At 41.7% G+C, this 14,528-nt stretch overlaps 2 long non-coding RNA genes across 5 annotated transcripts in view; one reads left to right on the top strand and one right to left on the bottom strand.

Moving 5' to 3' along the window:
• LOC133271191 (uncharacterized) overlaps positions 1-14,528 on the top strand; it is a 62,768-nt gene that overhangs the window by 5,442 nt on the left and 42,798 nt on the right. The window lies entirely within an intron of this gene.
• On the bottom strand, positions 368-13,882 carry LOC133271177 (uncharacterized). Of its 4 annotated transcripts, none has more exons than XR_009744026.1 (4): positions 6,793-13,882; positions 5,278-5,438; positions 3,837-3,964; positions 368-1,745 (listed from the first exon to the last, which is right to left on the bottom strand). It is a non-coding gene; the product is annotated as an uncharacterized LOC133271177 (long non-coding RNA). The 4 variants fall into 4 exon arrangements; XR_009744027.1 differs by lacking the exon at positions 368-1,745 and adding an exon at positions 2,035-2,180; XR_009744028.1 differs by lacking the exon at positions 368-1,745 and having other exon boundaries at positions 3,506-3,964; positions 6,793-6,880; positions 7,090-13,882.

Raw genomic sequence — 14,528 nt, forward strand, 5'->3', positions numbered from 1 at the left:
GTGTTTGGATTTTACAGCTGGTTTTAGATACCAGCATCAAAAACTTACGAGCTTGCTAAAGGATCTTCCAGCTAGGGAATATGGGACGACTTCTGGGGTCTGTGCATTGCTATGGAATTATCTTCTCTCACAGATGATCATCTGCTGGTTTATTCCAGGCATGATAAGAAAACCCTGGGCTGAGTGTTCCAACTGATGTTTTGTCATTATTTCCAAAACCAAAAGACAGTAAATGAAGGTTGTATGAAACCAGCTCTGATTGTAGAGTCAGCACTTGCTGAGTTGAATACTGGGAATAACAGTCAGTAAAAAAACAACAGCAAAACTTGGCTGATAGAAATTTCCTGAACTGGAACAGCAAACAGGATTATTTTTAGTTCAGGTTTTAATGTTTTATCATTTACAGGGAAAACAGCTGCCAGATGAAAAACATTACGTATGGTTTGAACAAAAGGCATTATTCCTGTGTGCTGAACATTAAACAACAGATTTCTACAGGGTATGGTTCTCAACAACCTCTGCTTCCCAAGGTTCCCATCCCCAGCATCATCAATGGAAATAATGTGAAAAAGTGAGAAGGGACATTTTAGGCAAAAGCCATTTTTGGTGTGTGTTCACACTGGGTGAGGAGATGCTGGAGTTCATGGTCACCATCGCCCAGGAAACCCCTTTACTCCTGAACAGCGATTGTAGGCTGTAGCTTGGTGAGCAGCATGCCAGGCATGAGGATTTAAAACCATTTAATGCTTTTTATTGTTAAATATCCAGTAGTTAAATATTAACTGTGAAATTACCTATTTAGACTTCACAGAGCCTAATTTTGTATCTGTTTACTCTGTATAATTAGAAGCCAGACTTAACTTTGGCTGCAGCCTTTTATCCCACCAATTAAACACGTTTCATCTGCAAGTGTTCTGAAACTTCACTTTAAAACTGTTTCCAAACAAATATTCTGTACAGCTCCACTAATGTTTCCTTTGGCAGCAGCTCTGCCCTGTGCAGCCCAAAGTCATGTTGTTTGTTTCTAGTCCCACATCTTTCCCTGAGCTGTGCTGGCGTAATTGCATGCAGGGTTGTGCAGTGAACCCAGGCAAGGATTTGATTCAGACTAAAATAACCCACAAGATGGTTATTTTGAACTTGGATCATTTTCCTGCGCAACAGCCTCACTAAGATGCAGTGGCATCACTGAGACAGTAGCCTGGGAAGGGAAGAGTGAGGAGGGCACAAGGAAAAGGGTGGCTGCTTCATCCAGGATGTGAAACCACAAGCTTGGCCTTACAAACTGAACCCCGTATAGTGATTTTGGCCTGGTCAGTATCTGAAGGGAAAAAAAGGGTAGTAATTGCATAGCTGTCATATTGTAGTCATGTTTTAGTTACATTTCTGCAATATCCCTGTCTAAATTCACTGACTGTTGTGAATTAATACCATGCTACTGGGATTAGTATACATAGGTAACGTACAAAGAATCTGCACAATCATGTATGATTAGGGAAAAGATGCAAACATGCCTTTCTGGAAGAAGATCTGTTAGAGAAGAGAAATTCCAATTAAAAACCTAACAGGAAATTAACAGGTATTTGATGATTACCTTTGCTGTTTTCTGTTACCAGCCCGACTGAGGATGCTCTGCAGCACGATGACCAGTCACTCATTAGTAGTGAGTTACTACAGGGTGATTGAAGAGATCAGGCAGTACCTTGACTGCTGGTGTTCACAGGGGTGAACTGAGGATAAATCACCTGCAGAGGCAGTAAAAGAGACAGAATTAGACAAATACCTAGTGGAAGCGACCTGAACTGCTGCTCCACACGTCTAACTGGAACTGGTAGGAGTTTGGGTTACATGGAAGCTGTGTTATTGGGGCTAGTGGGAAGGCCTTTCTGGGGCTCTCTTGTCCAGCCTGTATTTTGGGGGAGAAGCAATTTCTGCTTGATCACTGCACCATCTGGTACTGCAAGGTGTCTGTAAAGTAGCTGAAGAATCCTGCTGAGCAGCAAAGCTAATAAAGAAGCTGGACGAGTTCATGAGTGGTGAGGTCTAGAAGCCTTTTTATCATAGGAATTAGGAAGCAAATTCCACTTATTATTGCAATAACTCGTCCTATTTATTGTCCCATATTTAGGATTTTCCATGAGCTTTCCTCTGTTGCATTTTCCAGGTGGTCACTGACATTGCTAGGAAAAACATACAGACACCCTAAGTGAGATAGTAGGACTATCAAAGGACTGGAAAGCTATGAAAAGCCTGGAATGTTAACAAAATAAATGGTAGAAAATAAAGAGCACTATTCTTGTGTGGAAGTTTAAAATATTTATTATGTGGCTTTATACCATGGTAACTACTTATTCAGCAATTAAAATACATAAAATATGAACAGAGGTTTGGATAACACCAAACAGAAAGTCATACCATCAAATTGGACATCTTGGGCACGACTTAATTTCTTCCTATTTAGTCTTGCATTGGTTATTAAACTGAAGCCTCAGGATAGTGCAGCCTTCCTGCTCTTGCTCTGCCTAGTGACTTGCTGCCAGGCTGGTAACGTGGGGGCTGTGCCCCTGCTGTGGCAGGATTAATGCAGCCTGACTGACAGCTACTGTCACAGCTGCCTAATGGGTTATCAGGTGTGGGTGTGAAAAAGCCCCACTGACCCTCTGAAGAAAGCAGATTTACTATAGATAAACCTTTAGTGACATCATCCGGGTGTAACAAACACTTTTCAATTCATTATTATTTGTGAAGTGTGCATCCTACACAGGGCTCCTCTTTACTGATACCAGCCCCCTGTCCGATGCTCAAATGCTGGAACAGTTGGAAGAGATTTAGATGCTAGGCTATTTTTAAAATCCCTTCCTCTCCTAATGCTTTTTCCCATATAATCCTATCTAAAAATGTACTTTGAGGGCTCTGGGTAAGTAGGGAAATGGGGACTTAAAGCCACCAAATCCAGGAAAAGCTCAGATTGGCTCAGGGCTAGAGCTCAGAAACACAGATTGCATTCTCTGCATCCCAGCTCAGGAGACGAAGGAGCATACCTTGAACATCCCAGAAAGAGAAACAGTACCTATAAGGCTCAAAAAACACCCCAAAAGGTGTGAAAGGCAGAGCAAATCCTCCAGGAATAAATAATAAAACATTTTCCATTTGAAATAGCCAACTGGATTTGACACAAGCCTCGAGCTCTCTAGATCATGTTCCTGCCTTGCTGTGCTGCTGGCTAAAATGGTCCGGGGTAAATAATCTCACTGCTGAACATCAGACTCCTCATCTGTGAGGTGACTGTGACTTTGCAAAGCCCACTGAGAGGTACTGATGGAAAATCCTATTCTGGAGTTATTACAATATGCTGCTTTCGCCATAAGAGAGTGTTCAGATACAAACAATTACCAGGATTTAGAAGGGTGGTCAGGAAATCAACTGATCTCTGCTGCTCTATGCTTTCCCCCTGGAAAATTAGGAATTATGTGTCTATATGCGCCATACTGTAGAGTTAGCAAATATAACACCACAGAAAGAGGAAATCCTGACAGGAACCTGCCTGCTGGAAGAACCCTGGAAAAAGAAGGTGCTTCCATGAGTAAAAAAGAAATAACTTCCCAATGCAGAAATGTCCAGATGCCACAGCTCTAAGGTCTGCTCCGTGACATCAGTTTCTATCTGGTTTTAATTATTTTCTGCAGAGGGATTACTATTAAAATGATTAAGTATTTTACTGCACATGTGGATAAATGCTTAAGAAACCTGAAACAGTTGCTTAACTGCAGAAGTGCATTTTCCAAGTGAAAAGACTGACTTTCAGAGATTGTGTTAGACAAAAGCACCTTACTTACATCAAGCATTACTCTGAAGTGCTTCAGATGGATTTCCTTTCTTGGTGGCTGTAGGGTGTTACTGACAGTGAAAGCTGGACCTCTAAAACCTCTGCTCTTTAGGCTCAATGGAGAAAAAGTCTCAGCAGCTGTTAAAACAAAATAGTTATTTTCCCAGTGTAAGTATTTTGGACTCATTGGTTAATTCTCCCCTTTGTTTCGTTGCACAGAAAGCTCAGGCAGACTGTGATGAGACAAAATTACATCAGATACACAAACAGCCTCTCAAAATGCAGAGCTCGAATCCTCCCCTGAGTCACTTGAATATAGCTGCTAATTATCTCCTAGGATGGGCTCCGCTGCAGTCGGAAGAGCATATGATGCCAAAGGAGAAACTGCTCAGTAGCACCATGGGCTTTACTTCAGCTGTGTGGCTGTTTCTCCAAACCAGAAGTCCCCACCTTCTGAAGGGGAGGAAGGACAAGCTAACAGTTAAAATAGAGAAGTGGGAAACAGCCAGTGCAGGAGCCATTACTTCTGCAAGAGATTATACAAGTAGAGGGAAGAAAACGGGAAACAGGGACAAGGGAGTGATAGGTTTTATTTCATGCAGTGGTAGGTGAAGACTTAAGTGCTATGTGTCAGGTTCCCTGGCTGCCGCTGGAGCAACGTTCAGCTTTGTTCTACTCTGACACTATTAACATCCTATTCTTCAATTCCACAGAAGCTTCAGCACTTCTGACACGATGTTTCAGTAGCTGAATGCTGAAATTTGAAAACCTGAGATCTCAGCGGGAGATAAATGTGCAGTTAATAAACTTGTTATTTCTGCATTCAGCCCTAGGAGCAAGTGCAGCATTACTGAAGATGGAAACAATTTGGTTGCTATCACTGGAGTTGAACACACTTAAGCCAGAATGAAACATAAATGCCCACATAATCCTCTGTGACCTCCCAATTATTCCCACACAGTGTAAGAGTGATTTCACAGATTACACTGCAGGGAAGAGCAGTTTAAACTTTTCTATGGTGTGTGTGCTCATCCCTTTAGTTTTCTCATTCTGTAGCCATTGAGGCAGGTTAATCTGTGGTGTAATTTAGATGGCAGAAGGCTTGCAGCAGAGACATTTGGGCCCACTGTGAGCCTTTGTGTTCTTTCTAGTACTATTTTCCATAATGATTTCATCCCTATCCCAGTGTCTGATTATTAGAGGAATAGCCTTTGTATGCAGGAGACAATGTGTGATTGCAGCCATGGTGGAGCTGCGTGGGAGACCAGTATTATGTATCTACAGCTGGAGCTAGCTGGGTACAGAATCACCAGCACAAAGCATTTGCTGTAACTTTCCACCGTTCAAAACCATTCCAGGAATAAAACACAGGATTCCCAAAATGCGGCTTCGGCAAGTTTCACTCAAATATTTATAGTTGAGTATATTTTCTGAGATGTAGGAAAACCTACCAGTGTCCACTGCTGCTGATAAAAGTCATGTCACTGCTGTTGGGTTTTCTTCTTCTGTTTTAACCTGTGTCACTAAAACTCTTGTCTCATGAAAAATAAGAAAGTTTGTTCTCTCCACTTATGGAATTGTCATCCAACGAGTAGCACCTTAACTCCTGGAACTGACAAAACACCGAGTTTTTAACAGTCTCAATGTTTGATCTGGATTGTCTCCCTTAAATACACCTCTGAAATCATGTCAAACCCAACCCGTGTTACACTGTTCTCAATACCAGCCCAGCCAGCTCCTGCTTGTTACTATCTACTCTTTTATAACACAGGCAGTCAGATTCCATTGTCCCCTTTGGTGTTACATAAATCTGGAGGTGTGTAGTTGAAAAAAGGTTCACTCTAGGGTGGCATGTGAAATATACTGGCATGAAGAAACACCCTTTTGGCAGCAAGTCACAGTGTGAGTCAGTGAAATCTTTTACCAGTGAAGCTTCTCTATAGTAAACATTCCCAAGTACTACACTGTAGTTTTACTTCACTGAAGGAAAATCCCATTATATTAAATTATAATGTAGAGACATTCTCAACATTAATTTAATGGATGCAGCTCTTCAAGTTCTCACCATCTGCTCACCCTTTAATTACAAAAACAAAAAAGCACAACTCACTATCCCATCATAAAAAAGAGGACCAGGAGTGATCTGGATGCACAGGTACCTATTGTACTCAGCTGCCAGCACACATGGTTTCACTTGACAGGCAGCTCTAGTCTGCTGGAAGCACCCCTGCTTGACAAATATGTATCGGCAGTTTCAAGAAGATACATGATTTGTCACTACCTCACCTAGAAATCTTATTGTCCAGTGCTGTGTTCCTGACTTCATCATAGACACAGCTTCAGGTTAAATGAAACTGCCTTTCTGTCTGCAATCACTGAACAGGTTATTTTTTGAGCAGAAGAGAGTACAGAAATGAAGTAACTGAAAAGCCACAGTATAGATACCCTCTGTCAGTAGTCAGCCTCTCTAAAATGAATATATATATATCTTTTTCCTGGATGATCTGGAGAAAGCATTTATATTTAAATCAGATGAACAAAATGCAAGTATTTGCATTCAGTGACACTGCCCAGAAGCTCTTTCATTCACAGGCATAATAATGAGTTTCTTTACCTAATTGTTCTGACTTTTCTGTTAAAGATCCCTTAGACTTTGAAGAATGCATATTTCAGCTTAATACCTGCTCATAGAACTAGTAAAATGAATAGCAGCTGAAACACTGCACTGAAGGGGAAGTGGGAGTTGAAATGGCCCTGAAGATCTTTAAACATATACAAGAGACACCTCCTGTCTCCCGATCTGCTCCCCAGCCCATGGTGCCTCCTGATATACTGGTTTCCTAGTACAGAGTAAGAGCAAGAATTCTTTTCTTGAACACAGAAGTATATTAAATAGTCACATAAAACCAGAAGAACTTGTTTTGGAAGAAGTCAGCCCTATCTCAAGGCTATTGTAATGTACACACCTTTATGGTGGAAATTCTTTCACTTGCTATATTATCTCTACATGAGTAAGTCTTGACATATTTTGGTACATTTGCCTCCAATTGGACACTGTCAAAAAAATAGAGCAGCAGTAGCTATACCAGTAAAGCTTTTTGGACTACTACAAGAATGAATAGCATTGATTTTCTGCTGTAATAGATACCTTTTAAGGGAAGTATAACTACAGTCAGGACAGAGAGGGCAATTTATGAAAACGTACATTGAGGGACTTCACCAGGGAACAGCTACAACACAAGAATGGGATGTTTAACACTTACTCTGTTGAGGCCAATTTGTATCAGAGCTTCAGTGCCTGGAAGGTGCCACTTCCCAAATAAACACTCTTTGAGGGAGGTGAGCCAGGGTTTTACATGTGATTTTTGATAGTAAAACATGAATCAGAATTAAACTTGCTGTGCAGTGTCCCAGAGCGTTCCATGCTGGAGAGGCTCCCTTGTGAAGCCAGCAAACTTCTGCCTCTCATTCTGTGCAGATAAGGTGCACCACTGTTGTAATAGACCCTCCATCGCCTCTCCACTCATGCAGTGCTGTAATAAATACACATCCATTATGGAACTGAACAATTCCAATTGCTCAAGTTAATGACAGTCTTCTGAAACTAGTTCTTCCCTCTGCTAATATACCTGGTATCATTAATTATGGAGTTCCCATTCATCTCACAAAAACAAGTCATCATTTCATTGATCTTTTCAGTTTGTAATCTGAGGAGGAAAACCAGTACTGGTGAAGTGTACAAATTAACGTCATGTTTGTGCTAGATACGTACACCTAGAGTAAATCTCTGTACCATGGCAGCAAGGTTAGAACTAGCTCATGCCTTGGAATACACAGAGACTGACACTTTTAGATGCAGTTACTGCCTGTGAGTGAAATTCAGTTAGTGATTCAGCTAACACAGCTGGAACTCAGCATTCACAACATGAGCCCAGCTTTAAGCCTACAAACTTGGAGAATCTGTTGGCTTGAGTCTCCAACAGCTGAGGGTCAGCATCTGTAGGATTCAGTGGCTGTGCACATTCTAGGTCTAACATGAGGAGAACATTACTGTGCCAGGGAACACACTCAGCAGCCATCACTAATGTTGTAGACATCAAAAAGGAAGTTAGACCCTGACAGTAAGATCCCAGCTCCAGGTAGAATGCCAAGAGTTCTGGCATCACCATCTAGCAGCGAAATTAACAGGTCCATTCATGGCCATTTCTCACACTTTTGCCAAATGTAAGATTTTTATTAGTCAAATTTATAACAGTGTGGTTTTTATTTTCATGCTATGCACAACCTCAGGAAGAAAAGCCTCTATATGCAATTGCCAGAGCTTATCAGCAGTTGTGGATCATTTGGCTAAATCTGATTCAATGAGGCTGAAAGGGGGGAGGAAAGGAAGTTATGCACAGGAAAAGGGATGGAAGAGAAGAATGGCAATCAGGAAGAATGATGCAGCTTTGATGCATCGATGAAGGAAGAAGGTCACAGCATGCAATGAAACAGGGGATGAAACAATAAAATATATTATGCAAATAGAAGAGATCAGGGTTTGTTGTTACTGTGATCACCACGAGAGCTGAGAGTTTGTTAGAGTTAAAAGAAGGTACCTGATGTTCTCAGGATTGACCACTGCCTCTTCCCAACTGTTTTTTGTCCTTCCAAAGTGACATGAGTATGATGGACATAAGGAACCCAGCTCACCGTTGGAAGGGTAAACAGTCTTAGCTAGTAAAAACAGACAGCACTTTGCCTATGAACACAGTGTTACTAATGAGGAAGTTCAGGTTTATCAAGGGTAGCTCCGTCCAGCTGGGGATAGTCTCTTTCCAAGTAATTTGCCACTGTTATTTCACTTTGCATGTTTATATATTTGCTGTTACTAAACTCACAAGTATTTGGACTGTCACTGAGTTGGCATGAATGGTAGTTTCTGCTTGGGCAACAGAGGATTGTCAAGAAGGCCTCTACTCAGGACTGAGGAGTGCTGACAACATAATGCCAAAGTTGAGGCATTCCACACATTATTATTTTCATTAATATTAGACTGGCTCTCAGTGCTTCCTCAGAAGAAACAGTTCTATCTGGGCTCTGTATAACCCTGCTACAGTAGAGCAAATAATTTCAGGTTGCCGCAGCATGTTCTTCCACTCCACCCTTAAAATCAGGCTTTTGGTGAGAACACTGTTATGTAAGGCTGCACATGAGATTTGGAGCGATAATAATTACTCAACTTGACACCTATTTTTAATGCTGAAGATGGAAGGCACTGAAATTCTGAAAGATAATACTCAAAGAGCAAAGCACAGCAGTGAACCCACCTATTGCAATGAAATCCAATGCAGTATTAGGTTAAAAATAAGGCCAGGTTATTATTTGTAACCAGCTATTACTAATAATACACTTGTTAACCACAGTGAAACAAAATCATGATCTAAGAATAAGTGTGCCTGTGCAGTGACTAGATCATGGATCTCCTTTGTCCTTTAGCACATACACAAATAGATTTCAAAAGGAAACTTCCCTCCCTGGTCTCTCTATTTGGAGGAAGCATTTAAGGAGCAGCCAGGACACAGCACTGCTTGGAATCCAGCTCAAGAGCTGGTGGTGGTTTGGCCAAGCCATCTTTAGCAGGCTTTGTGGACCTGTTTGTCACACAAGACAACTGACATCTCCAAACCAACACGGGTACGGTATTAACATGCTTCTAAAAGTCATGGGTACAGCCCCAGTGGGTTCATGCTTCCTTCTCTACAAGATACTGGCGGTGCTATGAAGGAAACAGACATTTACCTGGCAGCAAAGGGAGGAAGGACTACCTCATGTTTTCTTGCTGCAATCCTTTTTGCAGTCTTTCTGTAACTTTATTCTCTGGTTGCCTGGCCCAGATGAAGGTCATTATGACAGTAACTGTGATGTAGCATTAACTGAAGAGTATCTGGGGGAAAAAAAAAAGAGAAAGCAGTAACTATAACATAAAGAGAATCTCATCCATTCACTCAAATAAATAGGCTACAGAATGTCCGCATCATCAGTTAGGTGCTGCCTGGCATAAGTGTAACAGGATCTCCAGGACAAGACAAAAGAAGGAAGCACAGAATAAAGGTAGAAAGAGTCCTACTTATCAGATGAACTGTGCTGTGTGCTACTTTGCAAGGGCACAGTTAAAAAGCAGAAGTATTATGACAAGTATGGGCAAAACATCTCAGAGAGTTCAGGTTTAATACCCTTAAGTCTGCAGGTACAGCACCAGGTCCTCTTGGATTTATAGGCATTTAATACGATTGCAGTTTTGTTCCAGCGAAAACAACCATCATCACAGCCCTGCAGCCTCCCCAGCTACATCAGCCAACTGCCTGCTTTTGGATTAGTTACTGCATTTTGCTGTAAGTGTACGCACCAAGATGAGGAGAGAAAATATATCCCACAGTGGTTTCAGCCCTAATTCAGCTGTCACGTTGTGTTTGAGGGCTCACAGAAATGAGCTGTATGGCCCCTTGCTAAGATCTTATGACCTGAACTAAACCCAACACCTCTTACAGCTCCTACATTTTTCACATTCCTAAAGCCAGCCATCTGAAAGCCAGAAAGAGTGGTTTCTCCAGAGCATGCTGGCATGAAAAGCAAAGAAACGGATCTATCCCATGTGTAACGCAGGAAACATTCCGCAGGAATTGTCTGTACAAGGCATGTGGGATGTGCCAACTTTGTGCCGCTTATTAAGAAAACCCCACTTTGGATAATACTGTCTCCATGACAACTGCTTGTATGTATTAATAATTTGGGTGTTTAAATGTAGCTTATGGAAAGGACTGAACAACAGGAGAGCTTTTCTATAGAAAGTACTTGTAACAGGAGGTGATCAAAGCACCACCCCAGCAATCAGAAAGCCTAAAGCCTCCAAGAGCAAGCTTAGCAGGGGTATTTCACAGGTATTTACATTATTTGTTTAAAAGAAAGGAATTTAAACATCTATTTAAGTATCTGTTGAACTGGGGTCTCTAAATGCTCCTGTCATGTTTGTAAAGTTGATTAACTTCAGTATCTGTTTCCTCACATTTAGGTTATTTGGCCATGACAGTGATAGCATTTGTCCTGGCAGTGGGAGGACCTGTCAAGTGCTCTAAAGATTAAAACTGTGAGGTGATAACATAGCACTTTCAGACTGAGGAGGAACACAGCTCAGGTGCTCAGCGATGCACCCACTTCAGTGACCGGAGCCAGTGGCAATGCACAAGCTGAAAGCAGTGTTTAGTACTCGTGGGGAGAAAGTAGAACACAAATAGCTGCAAAATCTTAAAATCCTACTGTTTGTGAATGAGCCCCCTTTCCTTAGCTTTTTAAAGGGTCTTGACTAGGAAATATCTGTATCCATAGCGACTTGAAAATGTGATTTTCAGTCTGTAACCATTTCTTTCAGCAAGACTGCACACTTCTGCTTTCTCTACAGCACCAGAGCAAACTATGAACTAGCAAATTTCAAGTACCATGTTTTGTGGTATAGAAGATGATTAATAATGAGATTCCACCCATTGCAGAAGCCAGTTAATTGAACTGTTGAAGTGAGGAGGCTTCCCCTGATAGTGGTGTTACTGATGTCAGTGGCTTTGTCACACGCTATCTGGACTCTGGTATGAGTCAAAGATACAGAAATACTTGCTCATGCTGATACAACACTAATATCTGACGTAAATAGCTTCTAGCTCCCATCTTTTGCAGTTGTTCTGCTACAGATCACAGGATTTATCGGACTTAATGGGACTATTAAGACACAAAATGTATAATATTTTGTCTCAGTATCTGAATATGGGAGAGGGTACATGTTGTACGCTTCTGACCACGTCTGATCAGGAAGAGTCCCTTTTCCCCTGAAATATCAGTGCCTATACTCTTTGCTCACCAAAAAAATCTACTCATCAAAGAAGCCAGCCCTGCATCAAAAGGTGGCAACTCATTATTACAATATCATATAGACTTTTAAATCTGCCTTTACCCTTAAACCACCACAGCAATAGACATTGCAAACATGCATTGACAGGTAACTGAGAACCCGTAAAACATTCAAGGAGATAGATAAGTTTGAGAAAACTAGTTTATGTGTTCCTCACTCTCCAACGTGTAATCAACACTACATTCACGTAGCAATATGAATCTGGAGTTTAAACACTGACTGCTGTCTCTTACACTGCAATGGAAACGTTGCTGTTACTACAGTGCTGTTACTACAGTAACTGATAAGATTATTGCAATTGCTGACACACTCATCAATGAGCTCCAGACTCATTTCAGCCCGTTACACAATTAGTTGGCACTACAGGTGGCTTTGCAAAGAAGCTGAACAACCTTCCAACTCTGTGTTCCAGCACTTCAGGGCGGTGAGCTGGAATTGTTCACCTTTTTAAGGAATGCCATGCACACACTTATCACTGACTCAAGTGCTGGGACTGCGTGGAGCAGCATGGGCTGCCCTTGACTCATCACCGCACCCAGCCCATCTCCTTAGTTACAAGCCACACACAAAAACCTGGGGTATTTCACATACTAAATGTGAAGGGGTATCACTGCCATCTCACAACTCACCGTGCAATCTTACTGTGTATCTGAGACACTGACAATCCCCCAGCTTATGCAACACGATGGGTATTCTGTCATTATTTTGTTCTCCTTTGAAGGCCCAGATAACTATCTGAGAAAGAAGAGAAAAGCAGCCATGGTTCTCTAAGCTATTGATTATGGCTCTCAAGTAGGAGGGAGGAATGAGACCTAATTTCTGATCCACATAAAGACTATTCAAAACAACCTGATAAAATACAGAGCTAATGCTTGCCATGGAGATGGAAGCCAAAGCTTCCCCCTTCTCTGTGAGCATCCAAATAACTGAATCCTGAATTCTCCCCTAGTCAATGGCATGGCTTCAGCTGCAAGCAGCAAGCACTGAATCACCTACCCCTTCCAAAGCGCTGTTTGTCCTGCCAGTGAAGAGCTATAACTGAGTCTTTTCAAGCAAAAAAGGCTCCTTTCTTAGGAGCTTTTCTCATTGCTCCTGTGAGCCATTTGTGAGTTTGGGAACCATCACAAGTGCTCTGAAGACAGCAGTCATTACTACTGCCATCTACAAGGAGCCCTGTCTAACCCACTGTAGCTGTGCTCTCCCCACACCTAGCAGATATCACAGGACTCTGGCTGTAGTTTCACAAGTGAATAAACCACATGAATAGTTCCCTGATGCTGAGGAGGTTTTATTTTTCCTCTCTTATTCCATATTTCCTATTCCAGAAACACAGATGGGTGCAGGCAATAGAGTAGCAAAGAGTAGTGAAGTTGTAGGTCCAGATTTTTCTGAAAGTTGTGGTAAATAAGTAAAAACTAAGAGTAATGAGGATTTTTTCATAGAGAGAAGCATAATTAACTGTAATACCAACACCACGAGGACTTCAAAGGTGTAACCTACACAAGTTTCATCAAGAATTTTACTATCTGTGTGGGAAATACAGAGCTAAATGTGGTCTGAAAACATCTGACTATGCCAGGAGGTCAACAGCTATTGAAGATAATAAACTTTAGCTTGGCAAGTTACACAAGAGAGTATGTTATTGCTTCATATTCTTTGCATTTATCTGTTCAAGATTACTTTAGGTGTGCAATGCTTGAAGCCTGCCATTTTTCAGTGTGTAACAACTTCACCTTCTACTACTTTAAGTACAAAACTAAGCGCATCTGAAGAGGGAAACTTATGTAGAAAGAGCAAAAGCATCCTGGAAGAAAACCAAACCACGTGAATTAAGTCATTTGAACAAACTGGTGTCGACTGGGAGAGTATGACACCAAGAAACCGAGACTGACCTAGGAAAGCAAACATTCTTTTCTTCTTGCTCACTGTATAATTGGTGATTTGTTTTAACAGTACACAAAGAATTTAACAATCTAGAGCCTGTATTGGGCAAACCCTGAGACAACTGCCACCTATTATCCAGGAAAAGTCTTTGTGGATTGGGCAATACCAACAGGGTACGTTTTGTCCAAATTTTGAGCTGTTTAAGTGAAAGAATGTAGGGTTTTTAAATTACAAAATCATCTTTTGGAGGTTATTTAAAGGGAAATTTTGCTTTGACCAATACGTCTGTAACTTAAGATACCAAATGCTATAAAATACTTAATCTGCTACAAATCACAGATGCTTGTTTCTTTCATTCCTTCTTACTGCATCTTCTTTCTTTCTTTCTGACATCTTTTCTTTTAGGTAGAAAGCAATGTCTGAGTACACCAAAGGAGCTGAGCTCCACTCTTAGTTTCCTGTATTTTGCTAAAAGCTTACACTGCACCTCACTTTCTCTCCTAAAGGGTCATAATAAACCCAAATCTTCCAAGAACTCTTTCAGTATAAACGGCTCATAGACAAAAAACGCAACAGCCTTTTTAACCTCAGCACTACGTGGTGGCACAAACCAGGTATTATTTAACGCTCATGCTCGAGCTGAAAAGATTTATTTCTAAGCACCCACCACCACCAAGCGCCCTCCGCTCCCCTGTTCCCAGAGGAACACGGTGATGTTCCTCAGGATACCCAGAGAAGCACCAGCACCGCGAACCGACTGCAAACACAAGAGACACCCAACAAGCGCTCAGCAGCCAGGCGCTCTGCCCCGTCCCTGCTCCCTGTGCAACGGGGACCGACCGCCTCGCTGCCCTAACGGCTCTCCCGGGCAGGAGCGGG

This window comes from Pezoporus flaviventris, unplaced genomic scaffold, assembly GCF_033815535.1.
Source record: "Pezoporus flaviventris isolate CSIRO_AGI_PZ_B2104156 unplaced genomic scaffold, CSIRO_AGI_Pfla_v1 ptg000023l, whole genome shotgun sequence".
Lineage (NCBI taxonomy): Eukaryota > Metazoa > Chordata > Aves > Psittaciformes > Psittacidae > Pezoporus > Pezoporus flaviventris.